The following is a 10,525-nucleotide window of genomic DNA, read 5'->3' as shown; positions in this document are numbered from 1 at the left end:
TCGAAGAGGAGTTATTTGATACTCTCCACATGGAAATCAGCCATTTCCAGGCCCAAGGAAAGGTGATAATATGTGGGGACCCAAATGCAAGGACCGGTTGTGAACCTGACTTCATAGACCCACAGGGAAACAACCATGTGTTTGGCCAGACCCCTTTAGATGTCACACCAGCCATCGCAAATCGGAACAACCTTGATCGTGAAATAAATAAAAGCGGTAGGGAGGTAGTGCAACTCTGCCGAGCCTTAGGCCTGTACATAGTTAACGGTAGGTTCAGAGGGGACTCCTTAGGGAGACTCACATACTCCTCAACTCTTGGGTCTAGTGTGGTGGACTATACAATCACTGACCTGGACCCCTGCGATATCAACTCATTCACTGTCAGGCAGCAATCCCCCCTCTCAGACCATAACCAAATAAATATGTACCTTAAACTTTCTGCCCAAACTACAGACACAAAAAAGGAACCCAGTAAGCTCCATAAAATAAACCAGACATACAGATGGGCCCCAGACAGTGGAGAAAAATTCATCACAGCACTAAAGTCACCTGATCTCACAAGTAAAATATCAAAATTTAAAGAAAACCCATACGAGATCACCAGAGATGGTGTAAACATGGCCATAGAGGATATAAATATGATCTTCCATGAGGCAGCTGTAAAAGCCGACCTTGTGAAACAGAAGAGGAAGCGTCACAAAAGACAAAATAAAAATAAGAAATGGTTTGACCACGAATGCAAAAATGCCAGAAAAGACCTGAGAAAAATATCAAACCAAAAGCATCGCCAACCAAACAATCCGGACCTACGTACTAGATACAATGAAACCCTCAAAAGATATAAACACACCATTAGGAACAAAACACAAAACTATACCCACAAAATACTCGAAGAAATTGAAAACTCCACCAATCCAAAACAATTCTGGGAAATGTGGAATAACCTGAGTACAACACAATTGCAAGCATTACCAATCCAAGATGGCGACATCTGGAGAACACATTTTGAAAACCTCTACAAAGACATCCCAATAAACGAAACAAACCCAAGTCAACATCAGGTCACAGAAAAACTCCACACATTAGAAGCAACAATTAAAGACAACCAAAACCCTCTAGACTCCCCAATCACATGGAAAGAACTGGCCACAAAAACAAAATCTCTCCACCTAAAGAAAGCCTGTGGCCCAGACAACATCAAAAATGAAATGCTCAAGTTCAGCAATATGGAGATGCAGGGTGCGGTACTCAAATTATTCAACATCATATTACGTTCAGGCTGTTTTCCCGATATCTGGTGCCAAGGACTAATCTCCCCCATATATAAAAGTGGAAACAAATCAGACCCAAATAACTACCGCGGCATCTGTGTCAACAGTTGTCTAGGGAAGTTATTCTGCAGTATTCTAAATAGTAGATTACTTGATTTTCTTAACAAACATAATATCCTCAGAAAAAACCAAATAGGCTTTCTTCCAAAACACCGCACCGCCGACCATATCTATACCCTTCACACCCTCATTGAAAAACATATACACCAAACAAAAACTGGGAAAATATTCGTCTGTTTCATCGACTTCAAGAAAGCCTTTGACTCTATATGGCACGAAGGGCTCTATTATAAACTTCTTCAGTGTGGAATAGGGGGCAAAGTCTATGACCTTATTAAATCAATGTATCTGAAAAACAAATGCGGGGTCAAAATTGGAGACAAACGCACCGATTTCTTCACCCAGAGAAGAGGCGTCCGGCAGGGCTGCAATTTGAGCCCGACCCTGTTCAACATATACATAAATGAATTAGCAGACATGCTGGAGCAAAGCGAGTCACCAGGTCTCCGTCTCCTGGATGGAGAAGTGAACTCCCTGTTCTATGCGGACGACCTGGTTCTGCTGTCTCCCACAGAACAGGGATTACAGCAACAACTAGACCTACTCGACAAATACTGCCAAAATTGGGCTCTAACAGTAAATCTAAAGAAAACCAACATCATGATTTTTCAAAAAAGGCCCAGATGTCAGGAAAACAAATACCAGTTTACCCTCAGTGATACCACTATAGGACACACTATGAGCTACACTTACCTTGGTCTAACTATTACAGCATCAGGGAGCTTCAGCATAGCAGTGAATGCACTAAAAGAAAAAGCCCGAAGAGCCCTATATGCAATAAAAAGAAAATTCTACAACATCCAAATCCCAATCAAAATCTGGCTCAAAATATTTGACAGCATAATCCTGCCCATTGCACTGTACGGTAGTGAAGTATGGGGCCCGCTAAATCACCAAAGCTACACTAAATGGGAAAAACACACAATAGAAGCCCTACATGCAGAATTCTGCCGAAGCATCCTTCGCATCCAAAGAAAAACGCCAACAAATGCATGCAGAGCTGAACTAGGCAGATACCCACTGATAATAAACATCCAAAAACGAGCACTAAACTTCCTAAATCACCTCAAATCTAGCTCCCCAGACACCCTTCATTTCAAAGCCTTTCAGACCCAAGAGCTAAACCCAGAAAAGAGTCCCCTGAGTCAGCTGCTACTGAAACTAAGTACTCAGCCGGACCCTGACCAGCCCCAGACCAACACAGCCGTCCAAACACCAATCCGAGTGAACCAAATCATTAAACAATGCAAAGAAACCTACCTGGAACATTGGAACAAAATAACCGAAAGCCAAAGCAGATTAGAATGTTACCGGGCCCTAAAAAGAGAGTATAAACTGGCAGACTACCTCACGACCATCAGAGACACAAAACAGAGACAGACCCTCACCAGGTACAGACTAAGCGACCACCAACTGGAAATTGAAAAAGGCAGATACAAGAAATCCTGGCAGCCTAGAGAGAATAGAATATGCGATCAATGTCTGGCCGGCGAGGTTGAAACAGAAATGCATTTCCTCCTAAAATGCGAAAAATTCAACACATCAAGAAACATATTATTCAACAAGCTAAGCCAAACAACCCCAGATTTCAAGGAATTGGATGACCTGTCAAAATTGAGATTAGTCCTGGGAGAAGGAGACAGACCATACCTTGGGGCCAAATATGTAACAACATGTCACAACCTGAGGACTGTTTAAAATTAAGACTGTTTAAAACTAATATTGAACGTACCAAATGAAGTACAAAGACTGTTTAAAATTAATATTGTTTAAAAGTAATATTGTATGTACCCAACAAATGTCAAATCGATTGACACCTACAGAATGTTGGAAAACTGTACCTTTTTGCTATGTAAGCTTTGGCAATATGGTTCTCTGTAAACTTTCATGCCAATAAAGCATTTGAATTGGAATTGAATTGGAATTGGAATTGGAGAGAGACAGAGAGAGACAGAGAGCGAGAGAGAGACAGAGAGAGAGAGACAGAGAGAGAGACAGAGAGAGAGAGGGGGAGAGACAGAGGGGGAGAGACAGAGAGAGAGAGAGAGAGAGAGAGAGAGAGAATTGGATGACCTGTCAAAATTAAGATTAGTCCTGGGAGAAGGAGACAGACATATAAAAGCTATAAAAGACATTGATATAATTGTGTTAACAGAAACATGGTGCCAAAAGGACGTGCCGACCCACTGTCCTCCAATGTACCATGAAATCATTGTGCCCTCAGTAAAGAACACTAAAACACGCAAGGGCAGAACCTCCGGGGGAATATTGGTGTGGTATAAGGGAGAACTGGACAAACACATCTCACCGGTAAAACAGGGAAAATCACACGTATGGCTAAAACTAGATAAAAATATAGGAATAGCAAAAAAAGATGTTTACTTATGTGCGATCTACATACCTCCAATAGAATCGCCATATTTCGAAGAGGAGTTATTTGATACTCTCCACATGGAAATCAGCCATTTCCAGGCCCAAGGAAAGGTGATAATATGTGGGGACCCAAATGCAAGGACCGGTTGTGAACCTGACTTCATAGACCCACAGGGAAACAACCATGTGTTTGGCCAGACCCCTTTAGATGTCACACCAGCCATCGCAAATCGGAACAACCTTGATCGTGAAATAAATAAAAGCAGTAGGGAGGTAGTGCAACTCTGCCGAGCCTTAGGCCTGTACATAGTTAACGGTAGGTTCAGAGGGGACTCCTTAGGGAGACTCACATACTCCTCAACTCTTGGGTCTAGTGTGGTGGACTATACAATCACTGACCTGGACCCCTGCGATATCAACTCATTCACTGTCAGGCAGCAATCCCCCCTCTCAGACCATAACCAAATAAATATGTACCTTAAACTATCTGCCCAAACTACAGACACAAAAAAGGAACCCAGTAAGCTCCATAAAATAAACCAGACATACAGATGGGCCCCAGACAGTGGAGAAAAATTCATCACAGCACTAAAGTCACCTGATCTCACAAGTAAAATATCAAAATTTAAAGAAAACCCATACGAGATCACCAGAGATGGTGTAAACATGGCCATAGAGGATATAAATATGATCTTCCATGAGGCAGCTGTAAAAGCCGACCTTGTGAAACAGAAGAGGAAGCGTCACAAAAGACAAAATAAAAATAAGAAATGGTTTGACCACGAATGCAAAAATGCCAGAAAAGACCTGAGAAAAATATCAAACCAAAAGCATCGCCAACCAAACAATCCGGACCTATGTACTAGATACAATGAAACCCTCAAAAGATATAAACACACCATTAGGAACAAAACACAAAACTATACCCACAAAATACTCGAAGAAATTGAAAACTCCACCAATCCAAAACAATTCTGGGAAATGTGGAATAACCTGAGTACAACACAATTGCAAGCATTACCAATCCAAGATGGCGACATCTGGAGAACACATTTTGAAAACCTCTACAAAGACATCCCAATAAACGAAACAAACCCAAGTCAACATCAGGTCACAGAAAAACTCCACACATTAGAAGCAACAATTAAAGACAACCAAAACCCTCTAGACTCCCCAATCACATGGAAAGAACTGGCCACAAAAACAAAATCTCTCCACCTAAAGAAAGCCTGTGGCCCAGACAACATCAAAAATGAAATGCTCAAGTTCAGCAATATGGAGATGCAGGGTGCGGTACTCAAATTATTCAACATCATATTACGTTCAGGCTGTTTTCCCGATATCTGGTGCCAAGGACTAATCTCCCCCATATATAAAAGTGGAAACAAATCAGACCCAAATAACTACCGCGGCATCTGTGTCAACAGTTGTCTAGGGAAGTTATTCTGCAGTATTCTAAATAGTAGATTACTTGATTTTCTTAACAAACATAATATCCTCAGAAAAAACCAAATAGGCTTTCTTCCAAAACACTGCACCGCCGACCATATCTATACCCTTCACACCCTCATTGAAAAACATATACACCAAACAAAAACTGGGAAAATATTCGCCTGTTTCATCGACTTCAAGAAAGCCTTTGACTCTATATGGCACGAAGGGCTCTATTATAAACTTCTTCAGTGTGGAATAGGGGGCAAAGTCTATGACCTTATTAAATCAATGTATCTGAAAAACAAATGCGGGGTCAAAATTGGAGACAAACGCACCGATTTCTTCACCCAGAGAAGAGGCGTCCGGCAGGGCTGCAATTTGAGCCCGACCCTGTTCAACATATACATAAATGAATTAGCAGACATGCTGGAGCAAAGCGAGTCACCAGGTCTCCGTCTCCTGGATGGAGAAGTGAACTCCCTGTTCTATGCGGACGACCTGGTTCTGCTGTCTCCCACAGAACAGGGATTACAGCAACAACTAGACCTACTCGACAAATACTGCCAAAATTGGGCTCTAACAGTAAATCTAAAGAAAACCAACATCATGATTTTTCAAAAAAGGCCCAGATGTCAGGAAAACAAATACCAGTTTACCCTCAGTGATACCACTATAGGACACACTATGAGCTACACTTACCTTGGTCTAACTATTACAGCATCAGGGAGCTTCAGCATAGCAGTGAATGCACTAAAAGAAAAAGCCCGAAGAGCCCTATATGCAATAAAAAGAAAATTCTACAACATCCAAATCCCAATCAAAATCTGGCTCAAAATATTTGACAGCATAATCCTGCCCATTGCACTGTACGGTAGTGAAGTATGGGGCCCGCTAAATCACCAAAGCTACACTAAATGGGAAAAACACACAATAGAAGCCCTACATGCAGAATTCTGCCGAAGCATCCTTCGCATCCAAAGAAAAACGCCAACAAATGCATGCAGAGCCGAACTAGGCAGATACCCACTGATAATAAACATCCAAAAACGAGCACTAAACTTCCTAAATCACCTCAAATCTAGCTCCCCAGACACCCTTCATTTCAAAGCCTTTCAGACCCAAGAGCTAAACCCAGAAAAGAGTCCCCTGAGTCAGCTGCTACTGAAACTAAGTACTCAGCCGGACCCTGACCAGCCCCAGACCAACACAGCCGTCCAAACACCAATCCGAGTGAACCAAATCATTAAACAATGCAAAGAAACCTACCTGGAACATTGGAACAAAATAACCGAAAGCCAAAGCAGATTAGAATGTTACCGGGCCCTAAAAAGAGAATATAAACTGGCAGACTACCTCACGACCATCAGAGACACAAAACAGAGACAGACCCTCACCAGGTACAGACTAAGCGACCACCAACTGGAAATTGAAAAAGGCAGATACAAGAAATCCTGGCAGCCTAGAGAGAATAGAATATGCGATCAATGTCTGGCCGGCGAGGTTGAAACAGAAATGCATTTCCTCCTAAAATGCGAAAAATTCAACACATCAAGAAACATATTATTCAACAAGCTAAGCCAAACAACCCCAGATTTCAAGGAATTGGATGACCTGTCAAAATTGAGATTAGTCCTGGGAGAAGGAGACAGACCATACCTTGGGGCCAAATATGTAACAACATGTCACAACCTGAGGACTGTTTAAAATTAAGACTGTTTAAAACTAATATTGAACGTACCAAATGAAGTACAAAGACTGTTTAAAATTAATATTGTTTAAAAGTAATATTGTATGTACCCAACAAATGTCAAATCGATTGACACCTACAGAATGTTGGAAAACTGTACCTTTTTGCTATGTAAGCTTTGGCAATATGGTTCTCTGTAAACTTTCATGCCAATAAAGCATTTGAATTGGAATTGAATTGGAATTGGAATTGGAGAGAGACAGAGAGAGACAGAGAGCGAGAGAGAGACAGAGAGAGAGAGACAGAGAGAGAGACAGAGAGAGAGAGGGGGAGAGACAGAGGGGGAGAGACAGAGAGAGAGAGAGAGAATTGGATGACCTGTCAAAATTAAGATTAGTCCTGGGAGAAGGAGACAGACATATAAAAGCTATAAAAGACATTGATATAATTGTGTTAACAGAAACATGGTGCCAAAAGGACGTGCCGACCCACTGTCCTCCAATGTACCATGAAATCATTGTGCCCTCAGTAAAGAACACTAAAACACGCAAGGGCAGAACCTCCGGGGGAATATTGGTGTGGTATAAGGGAGAACTGGACAAACACATCTCACCGGTAAAACAGGGAAAATCACACGTATGGCTAAAACTAGATAAAAATATAGGAATAGCAAAAAAAGATGTTTACTTATGTGCGATCTACATACCTCCAATAGAATCGCCATATTTCGAAGAGGAGTTATTTGATACTCTCCACATGGAAATCAGCCATTTCCAGGCCCAAGGAAAGGTGATAATATGTGGGGACCCAAATGCAAGGACCGGTTGTGAACCTGACTTCATAGACCCACAGGGAAACAACCATGTGTTTGGCCAGACCCCTTTAGATGTCACACCAGCCATCGCAAATCGGAACAACCTTGATCGTGAAATAAATAAAAGTGGTAGGGAGGTAGTGCAACTCTGCCGAGCCTTAGGCCTGTACATAGTTAACGGTAGGTTCAGAGGGGACTCCTTAGGGAGACTCACATACTCCTCAACTCTTGGGTCTAGTGTGGTGGACTATACAATCACTGACCTGGACCCCTGCGATATCAACTCATTCACTGTCAGGCAGCAATCCCCCCTCTCAGACCATAACCAAATAAATATGTACCTTAAACTTTCTGCCCAAACTACAGACACAAAAAAGGAACCCAGTAAGCTCCATAAAATAAACCAGACATACAGATGGGCCCCAGACAGTGGAGAAAAATTCATCACAGCACTAAAGTCACCTGATCTCACAAGTAAAATATCAAAATTTAAAGAAAACCCATACGAGATCACCAGAGATGGTGTAAACATGGCCATAGAGGATATAAATATGATCTTCCATGAGGCAGCTGTAAAAGCCGACCTTGTGAAACAGAAGAGGAAGCGTCACAAAAGACAAAATAAAAATAAGAAATGGTTTGACCACGAATGCAAAAATGCCAGAAAAGACCTGAGAAAAATATCAAACCAAAAGCATCGCCAACCAAACAATCCGGACCTATGTACTAGATACAATGAAACCCTCAAAAGATATAAACACACCATTAGGAACAAAACACAAAACTATACCCACAAAATACTCGAAGAAATTGAAAACTCCACCAATCCAAAACAATTCTGGGAAATGTGGAATAACCTGAGTACAACACAATTGCAAGCATTACCAATCCAAGATGGCGACATCTGGAGAACACATTTTGAAAACCTCTACAAAGACATCCCAATAAACGAAACAAACCCAAGTCAACATCAGGTCACAGAAAAACTCCACACATTAGAAGCAACAATTAAAGACAACCAAAACCCTCTAGACTCCCCAATCACATGGAAAGAACTGGCCACAAAAACAAAATCTCTCCACCTAAAGAAAGCCTGTGGCCCAGACAACATCAAAAATGAAATGCTCAAGTTCAGCAATATGGAGATGCAGGGTGCGGTACTCAAATTATTCAACATCATATTACGTTCAGGCTGTTTTCCCGATATCTGGTGCCAAGGACTAATCTCCCCCATATATAAAAGTGGAAACAAATCAGACCCAAATAACTACCGCGGCATCTGTGTCAACAGTTGTCTAGGGAAGTTATTCTGCAGTATTCTAAATAGTAGATTACTTGATTTTCTTAACAAACATAATATCCTCAGAAAAAACCAAATAGGCTTTCTTCCAAAACACCGCACCGCCGACCATATCTATACCCTTCACACCCTCATTGAAAAACATATACACCAAACAAAAACTGGGAAAATATTCGCCTGTTTCATCGACTTCAAGAAAGCCTTTGACTCTATATGGCACGAAGGGCTCTATTATAAACTTCTTCAGTGTGGAATAGGGGGCAAAGTCTATGACCTTATTAAATCAATGTATCTGAAAAACAAATGCGGGGTCAAAATTGGAGACAAACGCACCGATTTCTTCACCCAGAGAAGAGGCGTCTGGCAGGGCTGCAATTTGAGCCCGACCCTGTTCAACATATACATAAATGAATTAGCAGACATGCTGGAGCAAAGCGAGTCACCAGGTCTCCGTCTCCTGGATGGAGAAGTAAAATCCCTGTTCTATGCAGACGACCTGGTTCTGCTGTCCCCCACAGAACAGGGATTACAGCAACAACTAGACCTACTCGACAAATACTGCCAAAATTGGGCTCTAACAGTAAATCTAAAGAAAACCAACATCATGATTTTTCAAAAAAGGCCCAGATGTCAGGAAAACAAATACCAGTTTACCCTCAGTGATACCACTATAGGACACACTATGAGCTACACCTACCTTGGTCTAACTATTACAGCATCAGGGAGCTTCAGCATAGCAGTGAATGCACTAAAAGAAAAAGCCCGAAGAGCCCTATATGCAATAAAAAGAAAATTCTACAACATCCAAATCCCAATCAAAATCTGGCTAAAAATATTTGACAGCATAATCCTGCCCATTGCACTGTACGGTAGTGAAGTATGGGGCCCGCTAAATCACCAAAGCTACACTAAATGGGAAAAACACACAATAGAAGCCCGACATGCAGAATTCTGCCGAAGCATCCTTCGCATCCAAAGAAAAACGCCAACAAATGCATGCAGAGCCGAACTAGGCAGATACCTGTAGGGGTTTTTTTCCTGCTCTCTTGCCCGTTCTGGCCCCCTGCCAGGCTTCGTGCAAGAATTACCCTTGAGTGGTTCGACCCACCCCCCCCTACAGTTCTAGACCTTGGACTTAGATGCAGAGAACAGTAGTGCAGAGAAGAGGACTCAATAGACCAGGCTGAATAGCATGAAATGGATGCTTTTATTTTTGAACAGTTTGAAGCATTACAAAATACATGTCATAGGCACAGATTAAAGTAACTACAATCATGCACAAATTTATGAACTTGACTCTATGGAAATGGGGAACACACGGCACATCGAAAAAGGGGAAACACATTACGATTTCCCTTAACTCCCTCCCCTATACCTAAACTAAGTTTCGACCTGGGGAACTTGGGATCATGCTCACCACTCTCGAAATCGCGAAAAGGGGTTCGCAGCCTTTTTGACACCGCTTCCCGTCGTCACGTGGATTGGAAGCTTCTGGCGCAGTCGATATTCTCTCCTCCCTCGAGGCG

The sequence above is a fragment of the Somniosus microcephalus genome, chromosome 12 (genome assembly GCF_052327205.1).
Source record: "Somniosus microcephalus isolate GS21.2 chromosome 12, FLI_Smic_1.0, whole genome shotgun sequence".
Lineage (NCBI taxonomy): Eukaryota > Metazoa > Chordata > Chondrichthyes > Squaliformes > Somniosidae > Somniosus > Somniosus microcephalus.
Note: the sequence above shows the minus strand (reverse complement) of the source record.